Source organism: Elephantulus edwardii, unplaced genomic scaffold (genome assembly GCF_000299155.1).
Source record: "Elephantulus edwardii isolate Elephantulus edwardi_28Jun2011 unplaced genomic scaffold, EleEdw1.0 scaffold00005, whole genome shotgun sequence".
NCBI lineage: Eukaryota > Metazoa > Chordata > Mammalia > Macroscelidea > Macroscelididae > Elephantulus > Elephantulus edwardii.
This window is the reverse complement of record NW_006399755.1, coordinates 34,201,033-34,227,424: the sequence shown is the minus strand read 5'-3', so window position 1 is coordinate 34,227,424 and position 26,392 is coordinate 34,201,033. Positions and strand designations below refer to the sequence as shown.

The window sequence follows — 26,392 nt, the reverse complement described above, 5'->3', positions numbered from 1 at the left end:
ATGATAAAACTTTGTTTCACTTACTTTAGACATGTTGCTAGGAGAGGCTGTTTCTTGGAGGTGGGCATCATGCTTGGAAGTGTGTAGAGATGGTAAAGGAGAGGAAGATCCTCAACCAGGTGGATTGACACATTGACTATAGTAATAGGCTTGAGTGTGTCGGAGATTGTGAGGATGGCACAAGATAGAACAGGGTCCAGATCTATTGTTCATAGAGTTGCTACAAGTCATACTCAACTCTCTGGTACCTAACAACAACAACAACAACAACATGCCCAAAATAGATGAGAAGAAGCTTTGTTGTTTTTTACTCTGGCTGTACTTTCTCTAAGATAGATCTGTTTGTTCTTTTAGAAGTCTATGAGGTATTCAGCACTCTTCTCCAACACTACAGCATAAAGATATCAATTCCACTGCCATCCTTATTTCATTGTCCAGCTCTCAGACTCATAGGAAGTTATTGAAAAGACTACAACCTAAATCAGGTGCACCTAAGTTTTCAAATTTATATCATTGTTACTCAGTAATTTGGAGAGGTCCTTGACTGTAGACTTTCCCAATGCAATACATCTGCTGATTTCCTGACGTTGCTACCGAGGGTGTTGATTATAGATCCAAGTAAGGAGAAATTGTTGACAGCTTCAGTCTTTCCCCCATCTATCATGACACAATGCCTGTCAGTTTAGTGATAAGAATTTTTGCTTTCTTGATTTTGAGATTTAATCTATATTGAAGATTCTAGTCTTTGATCTTCTACAGCAAGCATGTCAAGTTCTCTTCACTTCCAACAAGCAAGGTTGTGTCATCTGCTATAGGTTGTTGATGAGTGTAAAAATTGCAAGGGTCATTTGAGGACAGCCATATCTAACATTTACCAACTTCACAAAGGGGAATTGCCTCTGTCAACAGCATCAATAACAAAACCAATTTCTATGAGGTCACACATATCCCCCACACTCCCCTACCTCTTTATACTCATCTTAATACCAGTCTTACTGCTTTGCTGGGTCCAAAATCTGATGTGGTAGCTCACAGACTACACAGAACCATATTGGGTAAGTAAAAATGTTGTCATACACATTAATAACAGAATACAGTCAAGACAGCTCCTGAAATGTATACACAGGCACCCCAGCCTCGAACCTTATGGGTTTTTGGTCGATGTTCCCAAGTTCTCAGTCCTGCCAATATTGGTTCTCTCCCACCAAGGTCCTATCTCACATCACATCTGCAGTTTGACCACAGGTATTGCTGTTATAAGTGTAACCAATGCAGAAGTGGGGTGGGGGGAGTGGGGTGAGGTGGGGGGTGGTGGTCCTATATTGTTTTGATTTTTCTTCAATGGTGTCAGAAGATCTGTCTGTTATCACTGCTGTCTTGCTCAGTTCAGTGAGGAGACTAGCCAATCCTCTTGTAGACTGTTGAGTTTCACCAATTCCATGAATGATACATAGTCAATCCCCTTTTGGATAGGCTAATGTGCCCCATTAGCATATTCCTGCACATCTACAGAAAAGCCAAACAATGATTAGTAAAAGTCATATTGAAAGAGAAACTCTACAATGAGTCTTTCTTTGATCCTGATCCACACTGTTCTTCATAGAGTCTAGTTTCTTGTATTACTTACTCAGCATACAGATTGAATAGGTATGGAGAAAAGATATAACTCTTACACAGACTTTCCCTAATTTTGAACCTGGCAGTGTTTCCTTGCTCAGTTTGGACAACATTTTCCTGGTCTGGATATAGGTTTCACATGGCATAATTAAGTGTGTTGAGAGTCTTATTCTCAGTGTTCGCCTTACAGAGTTTATTATTGTCAGAGGTTAGAATTTACCACACATAGGATTGGTATGTGGAACTCTGGGGGCCTACTGTTAAGAAGTCACTCTGCCAACCCATAGACATGCAATTCAAATTCACTAGCTGCACCATAGAAGAGATATGGACATTCCTCTTCCATGCAATTTACAGCTTGTAAAAACCCACTGGAAGGTCAACTATGAGTCAGTTCTGACTAGACAACAAGTAACAACAACAATAGGATAGCTATATTATATTGAGATCATGGTCATGTTTATATTTACTGCCACAGTCCACCTCTTGTTCACCTGACACCTATACACATCTCCTCAAATTATATATAATTTCTAAACAAAATAAATTATACAATCATGCCTAACATGATACAACTAACACATGTACATTTTACCTTAATGAGTGAAAAAAATTTCATATATTCATAAAAAATACTCATAAAAATGACAATTCTTGTTTAATTGATCACAAGGTAACTGTACCTGGTATTTAGAATTTCCTTCTTTCAATACGTATTCTGTGTTCCCTTTGCCCTTAGTAAGGACTCCAGCTGGTTATTATTCTTTGCTTGGTGGAATGGCCCAAACTTTCATTCCTGAAAGCTCTAGGCCATTAACAATCATGCCAGAATAGGGTTGTCATACTTTTCCATTTACTTAAATCACAAGGTAAAACTAAAAGATGACTTAATAAATCTCCAGTATTCCAGTCGTATTCTTCTTTACCTCCATTATGTAATACCAATCATATTTTACTTTGATAATCAGGATCAATCACATCAGACAATACAGCTATTTCCTTCTTCACAGGCTAATCCAAAGGCATGAGTCCAGATCAGTGGAATCATCTTGTGTCTCCAGGTGAGAGTACTTCTCCCTTTGGAACTAAGACTTCAATATCCACAGATCATAGATTGCAGATACAGGAAGCAAAAATTTTGCAAGAGAGTCATTAAGCGTAATAGTGAGGGGTACAACTTACATATTCACCCCTTGGTTCCTTGACCCATGAATCATTGCTACTGGAGAAATAGCTCCATTTCTGCTTTAGAGTATATATAGGCTTCCAGGAGAACATTGCCCCATCCATACAAGATATCACCATTTTGCTGGTGGTGTAACTGTGTCTTTAGTAGGCCATTCCATGATTCTATCAAGACAACTGCTTCAGGATAATGGAAAACATGATAAAACAGTTAATCTCATGATGATAAATCCATTGCTTATGACCACAGCATTTCATTTGCTGTGAAGTGAATCCCTTAATCCAAAGCAATGCTGTGTGATATATGATGATGGAAACGGAATTTTGTGAATCTATGTATACTAGTCCTGGCAAAACATTTCATTAAAGGAAGGAAAATCTGTATCCAGAGTAAGTGTTTATTCTAGTAAAAATAAAATGTTGCCCTAATTGATGGTCTTTTCCACAGTCCACCCTTATATTAGTTGTTTTGGGGTGTTTTTTTGTTGTTGTTCTTTTTAAATACTGGTTTATTTACGAAGTTTGTATATACTGTTTTTCACATCGGATCCTTCCCCTTTCTTCATACCCTCCCCCATCAAACTATGTGACCCTATGATTAACTCCATTCCCCCCCATCCTCAGCCCTCTGCTCTTCCCCTTCTTCTTTGTATCCTCATACTCATCCTACAATAATGGTCTTACACAGTATCTGTCCTTATGGGACTGAGTTGGTTCACTTAGCATAATGCTCTCTAGTCCATCCTAAATAGTATTCCATTACGTGAATGTACCATAATCTTTCAATTAATTTGATTGTGATTGGACATTTGGCTGTTTCCATGTTCTTGTGATGGTGAATAATGCTGCTATGAACATTGATGTACAAGTCTCCATTTGTGCCTCAGTTCTCATTTTCTCAGGGTGTTTTCCAAGCAATGGAATAGCTAGATCATATGGAATTCCTATGTTCAGCTTTTTGAGGAAATGCCAAACTGCCTTCCAGAGACATTGTATCATTCTACAATCTCATCAACAGTGTATTAGAGTTCCTGTCTCTCTACATCCTCTCCAACATTTATTACTTGTTGTCCTGTTAAACTTTGCCACTGCTACTGGAGTGAGATGATATTTTATTTCATTGTGGTTTTGATTTGTATCTCTCTTATTGCCAGTGATTTGAGCATTTCTTCATGTGTCTGTTTGCCATTCAAATATCTTCCTATGTGAAAACTCTTTGCATGTCTTTTGCCCATTTTGTAATTGGGTTATCAGACTTTTTCTTGTGGAGACTCAGGAGTAGTCTATAAACTTTCATTATGAGACTCTTGTCTGAGATGGTATTGCCAAATGTTAGTTCCCAGTCAGTAGGTTTTCTTTTCACCCTGTTGGAAAAAGTTTTTTAGGAACACAGGGATTTAATCGTTAGAAGATTCCATTCATCAATTCTATCCACTTCAGATTGTACATTTCTGGCTGTTTTTGGCAGACTGTTTATACAGTAGACTAGAGCTTCTAAGCTTGATCCCTGTTTGTTTGAGGTTTATGGATTTGGGTTTTACTCCCAAATCTCTTATCCACCTTGAGGTGACTTTTGTATATGGTGTGAGATGTGGATCATATTTCAGCTTTCTGCAGGTAGCAGTCAAGTTTTACCAGCACCATTTGTTGAAGACCTAGGCTAGTTTTGATTGCTGATATTGAGATTTTGCAATGATTCCTTCCACAAATGTAGTCAGTCTGATTACTATGCATCATGTGAAGGCTACATAGGAATATCTTTTCTTCATATTTTCTTAGAGGTACAACACTAAACTGTCAGTTTGTTGTGTTTGGGGAATACATTGTTCTATTAGTACAGTGCTTTTCTGTCAGTTTGCTGTACTGAAATAACTTGTGGGTTGCTGTGATGCTGAAAATTATGCTATCGGTGTGTCAAATGCCACTACTGGTAGAAGGGTTTTAGTAGAGCTCCCAGGTTAAGACAGATTAGAAAGCAGGATTGGCCATCCACTACTTAAATAACAGGCTTCTGAACACCCAATAAACAATTGAGGAACACAAATAGTTACAGCATTAGAGGTAGATCCAAAACTTGGAAGTCAATTGAAATGAAGAAAAATGCTGGCAAACATCCTTTAATAACTGAAACATGGAATCTAAGAAGTATTAATGTAGTTGTTGTTGTTGTTATGTGCCATCAAGTCACTTGTGACTCATAGCGACCCTATGTACAAGAGCCCTAAACTCTGCTCTGTCTTGTGCCAATCGCACCATCTCTGACACACCCATCCTGATTACTCCAGTCACTGAACCAATCCACCTCATAGAGGGCCTTCCCCTCCTGTGCTGTCCCTCCAACCTACCAAGCATGATGTCCCTCTCCAAAGACCAGTCCCTCCTAACAACATGTCCAAAGTATGTGAGACGGAGCCTCAGAATCCTTGCCTCTAAGGAGCCCGGTTTGACCCTTTCCAGGATGAATCTGTTTGTTTTCCTAGAAGTTCATGGTACCCTCAATACTCTTCTCCAGCACCGCAGATCAAAGGCATCAAAATGAAATGGAATGCACGAACATTGATATTATAGGTATTAGTTAGATGAGATGGACTAGCTTTGGCCACTTTGGATCAGATAATCATATGGTATACTATGTCAAGAATGAAAAACAGAAGAAAAATAGTGTTGCATTCCTAGTAAAAAAGTACATTTCAAGTTCTGTAATGAAGTTGTGAGAGATAGGGTATTATCCATATATGTACAAGACTGTTAACACGACTATTATTTAAACATATGCTTCTATAGCTAAAGTCAAAGAAGAGGAAATTGAAGATTTTTACCAAATATTGCAGTCCAAAATGGACCAAACGTGCAATCAAGATGTGATAATAATAATAATAATAATAATAATAATAAAAATAAACTAGAATGCAAAAGTTGGAAACAATGAAGAAGGAATGATAGTTGGTGACAGAAATGAGGCTGGAAATAGATTCATTGAATTTTGTATGTTCACTAATTTATCTATTGCAAATATCTTTTTTTAAATGGCAAATTTACACATGGACTTCATCTGATGTCATGTAGAATTATCTATAAACCAGACACATATTTCCTTTTCCATAGCAAATGATCATAAGTAACTGCTGATAAGGTCATAGGTTTCAACTAGGAGACAGAAGGTAATGTGGCAAGAGTGGAGACCATGGGTATTTGGGCCACTTCTTCATGCAACTCATTTTGCCTTCAGGTTCTGCTCTAACCTTCTTCTATTTAATATTTAACCACTTCTATTTAATAATGGGCTAGAGGCAAGTTAGGTTTGAGGACTCCGAGCACGTGTGGTAGTTTTTTGAGGCCCACGAGGGGGTTGGTAGAGCAGACTTGCCAGATGAATGGGAGTCTGGGGCAGGGAGTTTCCCAGCATTTGGGCGTGCCAGGCTGCTAAGACTAAAAACAAACAAACAAACAAAACCCCAAAAATTGTTTTTGTTCAGACATTCCTCTAGGTTGCATAGCCCTGGTGTACAAGTTGCCGTACAGTAGTCACTTGTGGTTGCTGTGAGGCTGAACACTGTGACACTGATGTGTCAAATGCATTAATGGCTGGTTACCCAATGCAGACAGAGAGTGGGATGGAGCTCCCCGATTAAAACAAGCTTGCTTGGAAGGAGGAGTGGCATCCACTTCCGTAATAGCTTGCCTCCGGAAACCCTATGAACCTGGAGAGAGGATTAAAGGCACCCAAGTGTCGAGGACTCTCCTTCATAGGGTTTCTATGAGTTGCCTGCGACTCGACGGCACTTAACAACACCACCACCACAACATTTAATAATAGAGTCCTGCTGTGCATATCCAACTTTGTAACTTTGTGAACAGACAATACCTAGTTTGTGATGGTCAGCTTAGGCCATATAATAATTTAGCGTCCCTTACCCAAGTGGTGGTGTTGTTTTTTTTTGTCTCTAAGGCCTGGTAGCAAGCCAAAACAGTTTTTTTAAATGGAGAGTATTTGTCTGCAGAGGATGGTAAGGCTTTGCTTCCAAATCCCAAGTTCTGTGCTATAAATCACTTACAGGGGACTATTAACAAACAGCATCTCTATCTGCCACTGACATTTTAAATACCATTGAGTCAGCTGGATCACATGGCCCAAATGGCAAAGAAACTTGCACAGCAGCCTGAACTTGTTGAAAAGCCTTCTCTTATTCTGGGCCCCACTCACAACTAGCTTTTTGAGTCACTTGATGAGTAAGCCAGAGTGTTGTTTTTGTTGTTGTGTACTGTCAGTCAGAATCAACTCATAGCTGATCTTCCAGGGGGTTTTCAGAGGCAGTAAATTGTATGGAAGGGGATTACTCGTCTTTCTTCCGTGGAGTAGCTGGTGGATTCAAACGGAATGCCTTTAGGGTGGCAGTGCAAGTCCTTACAAGTAGGGCACAAGAGCTTGCTTTGTAGGTGCTGTCACGTTGACATAGCTACCCTATGGCCACCTGATCTGAACTCTGCCTTCTTCTGCACCACCATCACAGCCTCTGTCATGCTCAAGTTCATTGTGGACATTGTATCAATCCATCTTGTGGAAGATCTTCCTCTTTTTCATTGACACTTACCTCTCCTAGCAAGATATCTCTATCTAAGGATTTGTTCTTCCTGAAAACATACATGCCCAAAGTATGTGAGATGACGTTTCACCGTCTTTGACTCTAAGAAGCACTCTGATTGTACTTCCTTCAAGACAGATTTATTTATTCTTTTGGCAGTCTAGGTAAATTTAGTACTTTTCTCCAACATCACAATTGAAAGACTTCAATTCTCCTCAGTCTTCCTTTTTAATTGTCCAATTTATAATTGGACAGTATAATATATGCTTCAGTGAACTAACCAAATAGATTATTTGATCTTTTTTTTTTTTTAACCTCTCAAGCTGAAACAGTGAGTGAAGAATCAATGCTTCATGGGCCTAAATCAATACGTTCAATCTGACCCAATTTTGGTTTTTTTCACTATCATCCTAAACTATTACTTGTTTTTTCCCATACATATTCTCCAGGTTTCTGTTTGTATATACCAGAAAAACTTAGTTCTCTTGCAGTACAGGATATCTCTTTCTGGCTCACAATTTTGTACTTCACTTTTGGGGAGCATACTGGGATTTAACTCTCGTTTTGGATCTAAAAGCAAAAGTGAAGGGTGGGGATGGTTTGGGGGACCATTTGGTGATGTGACATTGTAGACACAGGCTGTGAGAGAGGGATAATGGAAGACTCATTAAGTACAGCTGGTTTAATCTCATCAAAATGGGTGAAAGAGGGCTGGTTCAAAAGAATTTAGAGACTTACTGCCTCTAATTTTCTGATATTCTGCCCATCCCATTTCTTCCCAAGCAGTGCCCTCATTTTAACTTCAGATACCATTTGATATTGTCACTTCAACTGGCATACTCATACAATAAACTACTTTTATAATAAGCTTTTGAGTTTTGTTTTGGGCAATTTCGACTCCGTTGCTATAAAACAAGAAAATGTCCTTCAAGGTACAACTGGAAATTTGAGACGTTTATGGGATGCTTGTACTGTGACTTGGAAGCCCAAAGTTCATCTCTTTCTAGCTTATGCAGGATTAAATGAACCAGCTTTCCTAAGATCATACTGACAAAACTGTAGAAAAATATCAAACTCCTGGTCACTCAGATTGTCTCATTTCTCACTAACATTTGATCTACTGATGATGATATTTTGGGTATTAATATTGCCATCTGATGTCATAAATGGGCCGAGTCTTCTTGAATATTGGTGGCAGAAAACTTATAAGGATAGTCAGATCTGAGAATCCATTTAGAATATCTATTTTTAGCATTTTGTTTCTTTATAAGCACTCTCAGAGCCAAATGTCTTACATTGAGTTTTCCATAGTAGCAAAATCAATGAAATGTATATATTCACATATATTCTCCATCCATTGTGATGTTGCCTATCAGTCCAGTGGTTAGGATTTTTATTTTCTTGATGTTGGGATGCAATACATGTTGAAGGCTTCAGTCTTTGATCTTCTGTAGTAAGCACTTCAAGACCTTCTTATTTTCAGTGAGGGAGGTTGTGTCATCTCCATAATGCAGATTATTGATGGGTCTTACTTCAATCCTGATGCCACGTTCTTCTTCATAGAATCCAGATTCTCGAATAATCGTCTCAGCATAGAGATTAAATAGGTATGGAGAAAGGATACAACACTGACATATACATTTCCTAATTTAAAACCACGCAGTATTCCTTTGCCTATAAAGACTGGTAATTCTCAGGTTAGACTTCAAAAGAGTAGCATCTGGTGAGATTAACTACTCCAAATTATTGGCAGGCAGAGTCCCAGGCTGTTGATTTCAAAAACTGCCAATTTCTGAGGCAGAAAATCCAAAGGTTGATGTCAAGGAGCAGGGTCACAGATGGCTGACTTTGAAGACTGCTGGCTTCAGAGGTTGATGGCTCCAAAGCGTTTTATCAGGGAGCAGGGTCATAGATAGCTAACTCTGAAAACGGATAAATCCAAAGTGGCAAGGATGTCAAGCAATTGAATCAAGTTTGGAGGCCCTAAGTGAGATACCCAGTGGGAATGAACAAAGAGCTCTCTAGCTTTGCCCTAGTACCAAACATATATTCACACGCAGGCCACACTCCTAAGAAGATTTCCTCTTTATCAGATAATAGCGATTATCTTTTTTTAGAGAATCACCTCTAATCTTGCCTTAATAACATCGTGTTATTTCTTGTTAGGCGCCATTGAGTTGATTACAACTCATAACAACCTTACAAACAACAAATCTGAGCCTTTCCTATCCTGCACCATCCTCACAATCTCTGTCATGCTCTAGCTACTCACATCCATTATCTGGGTGTTCCCTGCTGAAGTCGACACTACGGGCCTCCTGACTGGCTCCTAGCATGCAGCTGGGTGCAGCTGCTCATAGGCCTCCTGGCCTGTCTCCCTACTGTGTGTTAGGGTGCTGCTGCTGCTCACGGGCCTCCTGGTCCTGCTTGTGTGGATCACAACACATTTTGGCTAACACTGAGAAAAAAAAGAATTCCAGAACACTTTATTAAGTTTATGCTATGCCTGTACCTAGACCAGGAAGCTGTTGTCCCAACAGTGCATGCTTAAAAACCAAGAAAGAAGTGTGCCAGGGATGTAGCCTTTCTCTATTTTCAATCTATATACTTAACAGTTCATTTGGGAGACTAGACTTTATGAAGAAGAATCAGGTGTCAGGGTTAGAGGAAGAATTATCAACAACCTGCAATATGTAGATGACACAACCTTGACAACCTTGTTCACCAAAACTGAGGGGGACTTAAGGTATTATTGTAGAAGGTTATAGGCTGTAGTCTTCAATATGGATTGAATCTCAACATAAAAAAAAAATACTCACCATTGGGCCAATAAGTAGCAAGCATCACGATAGACGGAGAAAAGACTGACACTGTTAATTATTTCATCTTGCTCGGATCCGCAATCAACATGCTTGGAACCGGTAGTCAAGAAATCAAGCTACATTGGGCAAAATGGGAATTCCAGAACATTTAATTGTACTCATGTGAAACCTAGACCTAAACCTAGTCTAGTGTGTGAACAGAGCAAGGGAACACTGTATGGCTTAAAATTAAGAAAGGTGTGTGTCAGAATTGTATTCTTTCTGCATACATATTTAATTTGTCTGCTGAGCAAATCATTTGAGAAGTAACTGTGAAGAATATGGCATCAGGATTGGAGGGAGATTCATCAATAATCTTCAACAAGCAGATGACATAACCTTGCTTGTTTAGAGGAGGACTTGAAATACTTGTTGCAGAATGTTAAACACCGCAGACTTCAATATGGATTGCATCTCAATGTCAAGAAAATAAAAATCCTTCCCACTGGATCAGTAGGCAACAGCATTAAAGATAGAAAAAAATATTGAAACTGTAAACAATTTCACCTTACTTGGACCCACAATGAATACACATGGTACCAGCAGTCAGGAGATCAGGAGACATATTGCACTGGGAAAGTCTGTGGTCAGGGACCTGTCCAAAAGCTTGAGGAGCAATCATGTTAGTTTGCAGGCTAACGCGTGCCTATTTAAGGCCATGGTCTTTTGGATCACTTTCTATGCTACTGAGTGTTATACAATGACAGAAGAAGAATTGATGTGTTTGGACTATAGTATTGGAGGAGGGTACTGAATGTTTCATGGACTACCAAAAGAACAGTAGTTGCAGAACAGCATTCAGGTCTTTTGTTCATAGGGTCGCTATGAGTCGCTATGAGTCATGCTCTACTCGATGGCACTTAAGAACAAGCAAATATATGTCATGGGGAAAATGCAGCCAGAGTACTCCTTGGAGGCAAAGATAATGAAACTTTGTCTCACATGCTTTCTGAATGTTGCTAGGTGAGGTTGGTTATTTTCTTGGAAAGGGATATCATGCTTGCAAAGGTGGAGGGACAGCAAAAGAGAAGAGAACACTCAACTAGGTGGACTGACACAGTGATTGGAGCAATGGCTTTGAGTGTGTCAGAGATTGTGAGGACAGCATAGGATAGGACAGGGCTCAGATCTGTTGTTCACAAGGTTGCTATGAGTTATAATCAACTCAATTGCGCCTAACAAAACCAGTATGGCTTAAAAAATCCTGCAAAATTTCTTTCTCAAAATGAAAATTTTCTAAAATTGGTTGTGATGATGCTTGTACTATTCTGAATATACTAAATTTCATTGAATAGTGTAAGAAGTGAATGGAATGACTAGTTTAATAGAGTTGTTACAAGGGTCCTTGGTGACTCAATGGTTAAGTATTCAACTGCTAACTGAAAGGTTGATGGTTAGAACCCATCCAATGGATTCATGGGGAAAAGCCCTGTGGTACAGTTCTACATGTTCACATGAGGTTGCTATGAGTCAGGATGGACTAGACACTTGTTATGTGCTGTCAAGACACCTGAGACTCATAAGGACCTTATATACAACAGCCCTAAACCCTGCTCTATCCTGTGCCAATCTTATTGTCTCTGACTCACCTATCCCCATTACCTCAGTAACTGAACCAATCCACCTCATTGAGGGTCTTCCTCTCTTACACTGTCCTTCCACCATCCCAAACATGACTGATGCCTCCTTGCAACATGTCCAAGGTAGGTTAGACAAAGCTTCAGAATCCTTGCCTCCAGAGAGTATCATGATCTCACCCTCTCTACGATGAACTTGATTGTTCTCTTAGCAGCCCCTGGTATAGTCAATACTTCTCTCCAAAACCACAGCTCAAAGGCATCAATTCTTCTACCATCCCTAGTCATTAAATAGTAACAACGTAAAGAAATATGCTCTTCATTCCTCTCTCATCTTCTAGTAATCACCTCTTGTTCATTCCTCTCTAACCACATTGGCCTTTCACCTTCCATCGGACCTTTGCATTGATTGCATACCTGTAATATTCTTTCTCCTGATACTCACAGTGTTCACTTCCTTAAGTCTACTTCTCCATGAGGCCAAAACTCTCTTTAGATTTTAGCACCTTGATGCTCCTGCATTGTTGAATCGCTGCGCTTTGTTCTTTTATTTTTAAAATCATATTGCTTATAATCTTTTAACATTTACTTTGTCCATGTATTTCTTTTTATTATTATCTCCTCCACTCTCCCATCCCACATCACTCCTCACATTATATATGGTTAGTGGGCTAGGATTTTGTTTTGTTCTGTGGTTGATTCCCTAAGTGATCTGAACAGAGTACCACAGAGCAGATTTTCAAGAAGTATTTGTAGGATAAAATAGTGTTGAATGAATAAGTCTTACAAATTTAAAAAATGTAATCAATTAAATAGAACTTGAAGTTATATACCTTCTAGTCTCTTTTCATATACTATAAAATGTGATGTCTTGATTGAATTCCACTGTCAATGGTTGTATTTTTGTAATTGCAGAGAGTTGTATACTCTCATCTGAATTTTATATTCTTCTTCACACTTCCTTCCCCTCAACTATTTTTCTTATATTTCAATCAAGAGGTATAAATTGGCCCATTTTATAAACTAAGAATTTGTGACCTCTATCATTCTGTATTGTATACACATATAAAATCCAATGATTAAAAGGTACTTAATTGCCAAGCTTCCAGGCTTGTTCTTTAAATGTAGCATAAAGAGATTATACTTATGAAGAAAGCGACCTTGGAAGGCTTTATGAAGGTGAGTTTTGAAGTGGGAGATTTAAAAGAATAAATATGGGGTATATTGTTATTGAAACAGTATGTAAGAAACACAAAGGAAGGTGGAATGAAAGAAATTGAGTAGTTTAGGGGAGAAAACAAAAGAAACAAACAAAAGAAAAGAGGAATCAAGGAAAATAGAGCATTTCCTACTACTATTTGAACTTTTACCTCTTTCTGTGACTTTAGTATTTGCAAGCATTTAATCTTCATTTGCTGGAAATTTCTGCCAGCAAAGCTGATGCTTTGAAATTGCTTGTAGGATTTCTTTTGTTCTGAATAATATGCATTCTTATATTTCTCTTTGGTCCTCCTTTACTTTGGCAAAGAAATGTCATCTCCAAGTCTGGAAGATATTAAATATTAGAACAGGATAATTTAAGATTAAGCCCTATAAGACTCTGATCCTTTGAAGAAGGTCTAGGATGCAATCATTTGGGCCTCCCGTTTGCTGATGGCTGGTCTCAGAGAATGGCCACAGTTTTGACATTCTGACAGTGCTGTGCAGCTACTGTATGACTTTCCAGTGTGGCGGTCCTAAGCAGCCTCATTTTTAGTAACTAAAGAATGTAGGGAGCTGGCTGTTATCTGGCTGTCCATTATGAACACTTTGCTCCTGTGTTTCACAGGCCCTATCAGCTTGTGGCAAAGTGATGGATTGTGTTTAACATTTGGTTGTTGACCTGTAAGGATTTTTACCATATGGTCGAGCTCATCCCCTCAAGATATAGGAGGGGGAGGGCTTATTAGCATCACTGGCTACTAAGCAGAAATGTGTCAGGATTTTGCTTTCTCAGCTGGAGCGTCCCCCTTGGCAAGCCACCCTCCCTATTTTAGGAAAGCTTCTCCATACAATACAAGAAAGCCTGTTTATAGACTGGTGAGGTTGTTTATATTTTATATCTGGCCTGTGTTATAGGGAGGTTTTGAAATGATGCTATAAAATTAATATCAGTGTGGCTACTTTACATACATAAACAGTTTTAGAAAAATCTATTCTAATGCTCCTCCCAGAATGTGGCTTGCTTGGTGTGTGAGCTTAGGCAGGCCATTTTCCCTCTCTGTTCCTGTTTCCTCAGCTGCCAAATATTTTCAAACTTTTACAATTTTTAGTTAAAGAACTCCCTTTTAATAAGATAAATAATTGACAATACCCTCACCTATAGGAAAATTCTATAGCTTTTCTATACATTAGTGTTCGGCCTGAAGTATCCAGATGGGGATGTTGGTGAGGCACAAAGACCTATGGGTTTGGTTTGGGCTTTCTCTCCACTTGTTCCTCCAACTCAACTCACAGCCCTGTAGACATACATCTATCACAGCTGGACTTGCAAGATTTGTTCTAGAACAGACACATAGCTCTAACATTTCATTCATAATAATTTTGTTATTCTATAATAATACTAGAAGTTATAGCAGTCATTTTAAAAAAATCACATAGAAAAGCCAATGATTAAATTTTAAATTAACTATCTTAATTTACCACACAAAGAAGTTATTTTCAAGGTCTTCAAAAGTCAGTCACCAGATCTGTCTAAAGAATTAAGTATTCATATTTCTTTGCCTTGATATCAACTTTCAAAAATTTCAATCCATTTCAAGAGGTTAGTTGAGATTATATTACAATTTGCTTTATTAACCTTTATACACTGCCTGGTTACCAAATGCTATGGAGTATGATTTGGCAGTGTCTTAATAAACAGATCGCACCTGGGAGCTGGTGGGAATGTTCCCGTCTGAGAAGAAACAGCTACAGCAGATGGTAAAACGACTGAAAACCAGGTGGGGTCATTGTTTAATGACCATCTGAATTAAGTTTGGTTAATTTGGCGTGTCTCTCATTATCCCTAGCAACTGGACCCACTACTCCATTTTATAAGTTTGGGCTTACATCTTTTACAGAAACTATCAAAACAAGTCCATCTGTGATCCTGAACTTATGCTTGCTCTAAATCTAACCACAGTGTAAATCCTAACTTCTTTGGTTCTAACTGTAAGGAGCCTTTAAATGCTTTGAATTAGGTTTTTGCAGCGTTCTGTAATTTGCTTTTTCTCAAGTTACTTCTTGTCCCCATGACATGGGTATTTTCCCCACCCTTTTTCTAAGTATTTTTTAATAGATAGAACTATCTTTTATCCTAAAATGTTTATTAGCATAATTTCCCAGAGTCAGAGGTATAACATTTTTGGCCCATGTGCATCTTTTTTTGTTATATGCCTTGAAATCACTTCCAATTCCTAGTGACCCTGTGCACAGCATAATGAAATATTGTTTGACCCTGTATCAACCTCACAATGCGTTATGTCCTAAAGATCATTGTTGCAGCCACTCGGTTAATTAATTTTGTTGAGGGTCTTCATCTTTTTTGTTTACCTTCTGCTTTATGAAGCATGATGTCTTTCTCCAGGGCCTGTCCTGACCTGATAACACATCTAAAGTATGTGAGAGGAAAATATCTTCTGAAATCTACATGCAACACCAAGTAAACCACTATTGTTTATTATTCAGAAGTTTTTGAGATTGTATTACCTCCAATACTACACTAGAATGGAAGGTTATAGATTCTTTCAAGATACAGGGGTTTTTTTGTCCTGGCTAAGCTTGTTATTATTAATGTTGTTATGAGATGCTGAATCATTCCTGACTCACAGCAACTCTGGGGCAGAGTAGAACTGTCCCATAGGGCCTCCTGGTTTGAAATCTTCATAGGAATCAGTTTATCATCAGGTCTTTTCTCCTGTAGAGCAGCTGGTGGATTCAATTTGTCCACAGTTAGTAGACTAACACTTGCTTGTTGTACCACCAGGACTCTTTCATGAAATGAAACAACTAATTCATTAAAAGTTATCTAAAAAAATGAAATCAATTTTTTTTTTTGCACTTGCTATGCATCAGAAAGCTGGACAATGAATAAGGATGACTGAAGAATTTATGTCTTTGAGCTGTGGTGCATGGACTGCCAGACGAACAAACAAGTTTGTCCTGGAGAGGGTGGAACCAAGCTGCTCCTTGGAAGCAAGGATTTTGAAGCTCTGTCTCACATACTCTGGGCATGTTGCCAGGAGGAGCCAGTCCTTGGAGATGGACATCATGCTTGGGTATGATGGGCATGAGGGTAGAGGGACAGCACAAGAAAGGAAGATCCAGGATGAGAAAGATTGGCACCGTAACTGAGATAATGGGGGTAAGTGTGTCAGAGACTGGCTCAGGAGAGGCCTGGGTTCAGAGCTATTGTACATAGAGTCACTATGAGTTTCAGGAGACTTGATGGCACTTAACAGCAACAACAATGACACTGCTTAACCTTCACGACAGTCTACAAGGTGGAAACTTCATTTTACATTAAGGATTCTGGGGTCTCAACAGAACTTATTGCAGTCGAGTCACAACTGACTCAAAACTGATGGTAAGCATCTTTTTAGGGGCTATAAATCTCACAGGAGGAGATTGGTGGTTTTTTATTCTTTTTCTTTTTCCCACAGACCAACTGGTGGATTCAAGTCAACTGCCTTTGAGAATCTGAGGCCTCACAGAAGGAAATACCAACTCTAAAGACCCAGAGATAATATGTGGGAAGACAAATTTCACTTTATTAACCATATCTATCCCTGGTGGCTTGGTGATTAAAGTACTTGGCTGCTAATTGAAAGGTCAGTGATTTGAACCCACCAACCACTCTAGGGGAGAAACATGAGGCAGTCTGCTTCCATGAGAGTTTATAACCTTGGACACTCCCGGGGACAGTTCTACTTTGTCCTATAAGGTTATTTTTCTTCCAGAAGTATTCCAAGTCTTCACTTTTGCAAGCAATAGTGTATTGTTTACATACCACAGGTTGTTTGGTCACTCTTCTTCCAATCCTGATGGTATATTCTTTACAGAGTACAGCTTCCCAACTTATTTGCTCAATATAGAGATAATAAGTATCATGAAAAGATACAACCCTGATGAACACCTTTTTTTTTTATTTTAAACCATAGAATGCTTCCTTGTTCTATTTGGACAATTGCTTCTTACTTTATGTAAAGGTAGTATTTTTAAGTTTTCTGTAATTTCCATTCTTTTCAATGTTATCTGTAATTTGTTACGATCCACATGGTCAAAGTCTTCTGCATAGTCAATAAAACACAGACATCTCTAGGATTCTCTGCTTCTAATCAAGATCCATCTGACATCAGCAATTATGTCTCTCATTTCATGCTGTCTTCTGAAATTGAGCTTGAACTTCTGGTAGTTCCCTGTCATTGTACTCTTCAAGCTGTTTTAAAATAATCTTCAGCAAGATTTTACTTTGTTTTAATATTAATTAAATTGAGAATTTCCACATTCAGTTGAACTTTTTTTTTTTTTAAATGAGAACAAATATAGATTTCAGTTGACCATGTAGCTGTCTTCCCAATTTCTTAGCATAGGCACGTGAGCAAGTTCAGGGCTGCATTAGGTAGTTGAAACTTACTAATTGGCATTCCATCTGTTCCTGATGGGATTTTTTTTGCTTATTTTTTGCCAATTCCTTCAGTGCAACTTGGACTTCTTCCTTCATTTCCCATTGGTTCTTAGCTGCTTCCTGGGATGGTTCAATATAGAAATGATACAACTTTGCATGAAGAAAGTGAAAAAGGCTTGAATCACGTCCTAAAGAAGATCAAAGACTACAGCATTAATATGGATTACATCTCAACACCAAGCAAACAATATTCCTCACCACTGGATCAAAAGGTAACATTATTAATATAGGGAGAAAATGCTGAAGTTGCCAATGATTTCATTTTACTCAGATCCATAATCAGCACCTATGGTAGCAGCAGTTAAAAAAAAAAATATTGCATTGGGAAAATCTACAAGTGCTAAAGGGCAAAGACATAGTTTTCAAGACTAAATTGTGCCTGATCCAGGGTATCATTTTTAATTGCTTTGATGCATCTGAAAGTTGGATAATGAATATGGATGACCAAAGGAAAATTGATGATTTTGAATTGTGGTGTTGGAGAAGAGTACACCCAGGCACTGCCAAAACAAACAAACAACCCAAAGAAATCTGTCCTGGTAAGTGCAACCAAAGTTGACAAAGATGATAAAACCTTCGTCTTACATACTTTGGGCACGTTGACACGAGAGGTCTGTTGTTGGAAAAAGACATTATGTAGGGAAAGGTAGAAGGTGAGAGAAAGATGGGAAGACCTTCAACAAAATAAATTGGCACATAACAGTAAGCTATAATAATGTGCTTGAGCATGAAGATGGTGCAGGATAGGTCAAGGCTAGGCTCCAATTTGTTCTTCATAAGCTTGCTATTAGCTGTAGTCAACTTGACAGCAAATAACAAAAGCAGTTCACAGGGAGTTGGGATTGACTCAATGGCAATGGGTTGGGTTTGGATTTTATCATCCCCTAAAGCAGCCATTGCACTGCTAACTCACATGCTTTGCCTCTCTGGTGGTTTGAATCCACCAATGGCTTTTTGGGAGAAAAATGGGCAATCTCCCTTTTGTGATTTAGAGGTTCAGAAACCCAATTTAGGTAGCTCTAAGTTGGTTCTGACAGTATGACAATGAGTTGAGTGGAGAAGAGTTGTAGTGACATTAGGTTGCAGTGCTTGGCAGAGGTTCTGGAATCAGGTTGAGCAAGTCATCTAACCTCTTTGTGTTTCCTAAGTAGAAATAGCATTATCATACATTATCATACGGATCAGTTGAGATGATTTGTTGTTGTTATGTGCCGTCAAGTCACCTGTGACTCACAGTGACCCTATCTACAGCAGCTCTGAAGCCTGCCCTGTCCTGAGCCTGTCTCACTGACTCTGACACACCTACCCCCATTGCCCTAGTTACTGTTTCAATCCATTTTATCCAGGGTCTTCCTTTCCTGCGCTGTCCCTCTACCCTTGTGAGCATGATGTCCTTTTCCAAGAACCAGTCCCTCTTGGTCATGTGTCCAAAGAATGCGAGAAAGAGCTTCAAAATCCTAGCCTCCAAGGAGAAACTTGGTCTCACCTTCAAGACAGACCTGTTTGTTCTCTTGGCAGTCTATAGTATAGTATGTTCAAAACTCTTCTCCAGCACCACAGCTTAGAAGCATTACTTTTTCTTCTATCATCCTTAGTTATTGTCCAGCTCTCGGATGCATAACAAGTAATTGTGAAGACTCTGACCTGGATCAGGTGCACTTTAGTCTCTAGACTGACATAGTTGCATCTCAGTACTCAGGAGGGGTCCCTGAATGCAATTTTTCCCAGTGTAATTTGTCTTTTGACTCCCTGGCTGTGAGTGCCAGAACTGTTGACTGTGGAACTAAGCAAGCTGAAATTGTTAATCACCTCAATCTCTTCTCCATTTATCATAGGATACACCTACAAGGCTTATAGTGTGCTTGGTACATAATAAGATATCATGTAAGTTAATTATATGGCATTCATTTTCTACTTTCTATCCCCATTTTGTTTGTTCCTCTTCCTGAATCTAAGTAAAATGTTTCTTTTATTCCCATTTTGCCTAACATTGCTAATAAAAATACTAGGTTACCCTCTCCTTACCTGGTGCTATGAAACATTTCCACTGAATTTTTATATAGTTGGAGATAAATGCAACATATGTGTGTACACTGTAACTGAGTGAACCAAGCTTTTCTCATTTATGTACTTCAGATCTTTACTCAGTTTTGTTAGGGAGAATGATGTATTTCTGCATGCTGTGGACCAGTGCTTGATGTTATTCAAACCCTTCCCTTTTTTTTTTTAATACAGAACAATGAGTTTCTCAAATTCACTGTAGAATACTCTTACAATGTCTTTTATCTTCTGAGAGCTTCCTGTATTTGTGAACCCCTTTCTAATCAACAACGGCAGCCTTAACATCTGGATCCTCCCTGCTGTAGGGAACATAAATTAGCTGGTAAACCAAAACCAAGCCTGTGGCCGTCAAGTTGAATTCTGACTCATCGTGACCCCATCAGACAGAACAGAACTGCCCCACAGTGTTTCCAAGCCTGTAAATCATTAGGAAGTAGACTGCCTTGCCCTTCTTGCATACAGGAGCTGGTAAGTTGGAACTACTAATTTCTCAGTCTGCAGACAAGTGTTTAACTACTGTGCCACCATGGCCTCTCTGTTAGCCGGTGGTGTTATGGTTGCTACCTACCATGGACTCAGAAGCGATCATAGTTAACCTTCCAGTGGGTTTTCACAGACGTAAATCACACGGGAGAGTGCAGATCTTTCCCCATGGAAAAGCAGGTGGATTTGAACCATGTCCTTTTGTGTTGGAAGTGGAGTTTCTTACTGCTAGGCTGCTAGAGCTCCTAGACAGAACTCCTAGGTTGAGTTGGGTAAATTAGGAGTCCTGGTGGTATAGTTTTAATGTGTCTGCTGCTAGCCAAGGTTTGTGGTTTGAATCAATCAGCTGCCCCTCAGGAAACAGATGGGTGGTCTCCTCTGGAGATTTACAGTCTCAGCATCCACTTGCTGGTAGTGGGTTTGATTTTAGGTTTTCCTATAAATAGGGGGCCTGACAGTTCGGTGGTTAAGCACCTCGGTGAAAGGTTGGTGGTTCCAATTCGCCAGCTGCTTCTCAGGAGTACGATGTGACGATAATCTGCTTCCATAAAGATTTACAACCTTGGAAACCTTATGGGGAAACCTTTTCCCCCTAAAGGGTTGCTCTGAATTGGAACAATTCTATGAAGGTGGATTTTTGGTTTGGGGTTTTTTTGGGGGCGATGCAGTGGTGAGTAGGAGGTCAGGTTCTAACCCTGTAAGTGTTGTGGGTAAGAACTTGGAGCGTGCATGGACTCAGGTCACGGTGCTTTCAGTATCTAGCAGCTGGTCACGAAGCAGTGTCTCAGAACTGGTTTGAGCTGACGTCAGATAACGCTGATGTGCACCAGACTGGCTTGTAGTACCAGTAAAGCTAACCCCTCCCACTTCCCCTACTGCCCCTGTGCTTGCCAGAATGCTGGAGACCATTATGAACTCACAGTTGTCATTTGATCTCCATCTGGCTGCTGTCACTAACGCTGCCTTTTATCGTTTGCCAAAAGTGTAAAGTTAAAGACATTTCTCTTTCTCACAGATCTCAGTCTATTCCTTACTGTTCTAATTTTCTGGGTCGTTCCAAATAATTTTCCTTCTGTCTGCTCCCTATGTGTATGCCACCATCAGGAAACTAACAAAGAATTACCTAGATTATTAACTCACACCTCTTTTTCTCCTCGATGAACTGGATTTAACAATAGGCTTTTTAGATGTGCTAGAGGTGGGGTTTAGTTTTGCTACCTTCAAATATTGTCCTACCTTTGATGTGATTTTGATTTCTGAAATAAAAGATTTGTGTGGAGGACAGCCTGCCGCGGAAAGTTTTAGACAGAGATTACAACAGTCTAGCCATACAATTCTGTTGGTACCTGTATTGAATTGCAATCTATACAAATTCAACAATAAATATCATAGTAACATGCCATACATTGGATTTTATAGCAGCTTACTAATCTGGGGTGGGGGAAGGAAGAATTAATTCTGAGGTGATACTGAATGTACATAATCATTAGAATGTTCTTAGTCAAAGCTGATTGTGAATCTAATGTCAGCTCGAGGATACACTGTTAGGGATTGTCCAGTGGTTAAAAGTTGGCAATTTTAGCACTAGATAATTCTCTGTGCAGGAAGCTTTTTAGGGGAGGCATTTTCCATTCACCATATGCTGCGAATGATCTTGATAATGGACGATCAGACATTCTAAAAGCTTTGAAGCCAAATATAGAATCCAGGTTTCTACCTAGTTTACCAAATTAATCCTTTAAAAAGTAATTCTAAAGGGTTTTATGTATGTTCATGGGTATAGCTAAGAAAGAAAATAAATTAGAAGGCATTACATTTTATGCAAATGCATGTTATATATGTGTATGCCTACAAAATAATTTAGAAGGGCACACACCAAAATATTATTAGTGCTCCTGTTTGAGTGACAGAGTTAGTTGTAGATCACTTTGAGTTTCTGGATTTTCAGTCCCATTTGGATTGTTCTTGTATTGTATTTGTATGGGCAATAGTGAGTCAGTGGTAGAAATGGCTCATTTCATGGGGGTCTTGGACTTTTATTCCTAGGCAATGCACTTAAGTGTAGTCACCACTCATCTGTCAGTGGAAGCTTGAGTGTTGCTGTGATATTGCATGATCTTCAACAGAGCTTCCAGACTAAGATAGACTCTGAAGAAAGGCTTGGCGAATCTCATTCTGAACACCAATCGATGAAACCATATAGTACATGATAGCTGATCCCTTTGTGCATGGGGTTGTCATGAGTTCTAGTGCTGACTCGATGGCAATGTACAACAAACAACAACAATGTTTAAATAATAAACATAACCTTTTTTAAAATTTAAAGACAAATTTTAAATGTCATTATATACAAAAAATCTCTTAGATGTTAGTTTTTCGAATTCTGACAATTATACATACATACATACACATCATCATTGCCATAAATCAGAAAGGTCTCTCCTGTCTTTTTTGTTTTAACATTTTATTGTGTTATGTGAAAATCTATGTAGGAAATTAGTTTTCTTTTAAGCAATTTGTACACAAATTGTTCTGTGACTTGACACGGGTTGCTGTCCTCACCATGTGTCAACACTCCCCATTGCCTCCTGGCTTTCTCTGTTTCCATCCCTCCAGTTTCCTTGCCCTCTCATCTTTGCTTTTGGATAAATGTTACCTATTTAATCTTCTGTAGTTGATTGTTCTGAGAAGCACGATCTTCATGGATGTTATTGTTTACTTTATAGGCCAGTCTATTATTTGGCTGAAAGGTGGCCTCTAGGAGTGGCTTCACTTCCAGGTTAAAATGTATCTCAAGGTAATAAGCTCATGTATTCCTCCAATCAGTCCAGAAAATCTGTTGTTCTTATTTTTTAAAAAAGAAATATTTTAATTTGATATTACACTTTTCTCCCATTCTACCTGGGAACTTCCAACGTTAAGAACTATTGGTAATAGGATCTAGGCATTATCTAGTTCTTCTGATTTGAGGTTAGAAGAGTAATTTTCTTTTTTTTTTTTAATTTTTTAAAAGAGTATTGATTTATTTACAAAGTTTGAATACATTTTCATGCCGGATCTTTCCCATTTCCTTCACCACCACCCCCCACCCATCAAATTGTGCATGGGGACGTTGAATGTTTTTTAACATTACAGTGAACAATGTGGCGTTTCTGCATTTCGTCTTTAGTTGTTTTTTTTTCCAACCATATTTTACGAGTAATGTGATAAACAGAAGAGATTGAGGTTGTTAACAATTTCAGCTTGCTCTGCTTCACAATCAAGACTCCTGGCACCAGCAGTCAGGAAAAGACAAATTGCACTGGGAAAATTTGTGGTCAGGGACCTCTCCAGAGTACTGAGAAGCAACAATGTCAGTCTAGAGACTAAGGTGCACTGGATCCAGGTCATGGTCTTTACAATTTCTTGCTATGCAGCAGATTGAGCTGGACAATGACAAAGAATAATGGAAGAAAAATCAATGCCTTTGAGTTGTGGTGCTAGAGAAGAGTATTAAAAATACCATGGATTGCCAAAAAAAAAAAAAAAAAACCAAATAGGTCTGTCTTGGAGAGGGTAAAAATAAGTTTCTCCTTAGAGGCAAAGATTTTGAAGCTCCATCTCACATACTTTGGTCTTGTTTGTGTCCAGGAGGGACTAGTCTTTGGAGAAGCATCTAATTCTCGGAAGGGTGGAGAGACAGCACAGGGGAGGAAGACCCTAGATGAGTTGGATTGACACAGTAATTAGGGTAATGAATGAAAGTGTGTTGGAGTCAATGAGAGTGGTTCAGGATAGGGCAGGGTTCAGAGCTCTTGTGCATGGGGTTGCTATGAGTCACAGAAAACTTGACGGCATATAACAACCACAATGTGATATTACTAATATTGTTCAATCATTTCTGAATTCTGTTGGGTCACCCTTTTTCTTTTCTTTTCTTTTTTTTTTTTTAAGGCACTAGGCAAACCTAAGTTCTTTTCCGGTCAGATTGGGTAGGTGTTTTAAATCTTCTAGCATAGATTATTTAGTCATTTAAGGCGGCAAATACTTGTTGGAAAATTTCAATTGATGTACTCTCAATTCTTTTTTTTTTTTTACCTGAGCCTTCAAGGTAGCTTGGCCTTCTTCTTTCATTACGATTGGTTCTCAATCATAGCTATTTCCTAATGTTTCAGTGTCAACCAATTCCTTTTGGTACAATGGCGTATCACATCCAACTTATTTTGATGCTTGCTTTAACGTTCAGTTTTTTTCCGTAAGTATCCTTCAGTATCGAAGCTTGAGGCTTAAGTTTGTTCTTCAGTTCTTACAGCTTGAGAAATATTGATTCTGTTCTTCTTTTTTGGTTTTTTAACTCCAGATCTCTGCACATTTCATTATAATACTTTAGTTTCTTCATCTGCACTTAGAAATCTTGTTTAGCTGTTTTATTTCATCATGTCTTCCTCTTGCTTTAGCTTCTCTACATTTTCAAGTCATTTTCAGAATATCTTTTGACACCATCTTTATATTTTCTTTCTTGTCTTTTTAAATGACTTTTTGATTTTTTTACATATGGTATTCATTTTGTTAGCCTACAGTTTGTCTGGCCTTCAGCCATTAGTGTTTGGAGCACTAAATGACATTTATGATGGTTGCTCTTTATTCTTGTATATTTTCAGTGTTCTCATTTACTTTGGCCACATTGTACTGATTTCCACTGTATTGTGAATTGTGTTTTCCTTGCCTAGAACTAATTTATATCTACTAACTACTAGTCTACTTGATCGTTCTAATGCGAAACTTATACTTGGACCAGGAGGCAGTCATCAGAACAGAGCAAGGGAACACTGCATGGTTCAAAACTGGGAAGGGCGTACGCCAGGGATGCATCCTATCTCCATACCTTTTCAACCTATATGCAGAACAGATTATCCGGGAGTCTGGGCTTTATGAGGAGAAATGTGGGGTCAAGATTGGTGGGCGATTTATTAACAACCTGCGTTAAGCAGATGACACAACCCTGCTGGCTGAAACTGAAGAGGACCTGAAGCGCCTGCTGCAGAGTGCCAAGGACTGCAGCTTCCAATATGGATCGAGGCTCAACGTCAAGAAAACAAAGATTCTCACCACTGGACCAATTGGCAGCATCAGAATGGATGGTGAAGAGATTGAGATTGTACACAGCTTTAGTTTGCTTGGCTCCGTAGTCAACAGTCTTGGCACAGCAGCCAGGAAATTAAAAGGCACATTGCCAAGGGAAAGTCTGCTGTTAGGGACTTCTCCAAAGTACTGAAGAGCAATGGTGTCTCTCTGGAGTCTAAGGTGCATCTGATACAGGCTATGGTCTTTGCAATCACTTGTTATGCATCAGAGAGTTGGACAATGACCAAGGAGGATAGAAGGAGAATTGATGCCTTTGAGCTGTGGTGCTGGAGAAGAGTATTGAGAATACCATGGACTGCTAGGAAAACAAACAGATTTGTCCTGGAAAGGGTTAAACTGGGTGGCTCTTTGGAGGCAAGGATTCTGAGGCTCCATCTAACATACTTTGGACATGTTGTGAGGAGAGACTGGTCCTTGGAGAGGGACATCATGCTTGGGAGTGTGGAGGGACAGCGCAGGAGAGGAAGGCCCTCTATGAGGTGGATTGATTCAGTGACTGGGATAATTGGGATGGGAGTGTCATAGTGCGATTGGCACAGGACAGAGTGGAGTTTAGGGCTGTTGTACATAGGGTCGCTATGAGTCGCAAGTGACTCGATGGCACATAACAACAACAACAACTACTAGTCTTTGCAGTCAATCACTTGTTATGCATCAGAGAGCTGGACAATGACTAGGGATGACAGAAGGACAGCTGATGCCTTTGAGCTCTGGTATTGGAGAGAAGTATGGACTATACCATGAACTCCTAGGAAAACAAACAGGTTCATCTTAGAAATGGTTAGACCAGGCTGTTCCTTGGAGGCAAGAATTCTGAAGCGTCGTGTGACCTACTTTGGACATGTTGCAAGTAGGGACCAGTCCTTGGAGAGCGAAGTTATGCTGGGAAGGTGGAGGGACAGCACAGGAAAGGAAGACACTTGATAAGATGGATTGATTCAGTGACTGGGATGGTGGGGATAGGTGTGTCAGAGACAGTAAGATTGGCACAGGATAGAGCAGGGTTTAGGGCTGTTGTACACAGGGTCGCTATGAGTCACAGGTGACTCGACGGCACGTAACAACAACAACAAAAACAGCTAACTACTAAGAGATTCTTCCTCCCTCTTTCTTACATCTCCAGTAGCCATCAAAGAATGTTTCTTTCTGTACATAAGCAAATGTTTGTTCTTTTGTGATTGATTTAGCAACAGC

At 39.2% G+C, this 26,392-nt stretch overlaps 1 pseudogene; it reads right to left on the bottom strand.

Moving 5' to 3' along the window:
- Positions 1–24,187, bottom strand: part of LOC102862186 — a 30,392-nt pseudogene extending 6,205 nt beyond the window's left edge.
- Positions 24,188–26,392: the final 2,205 nt, after the last annotated feature.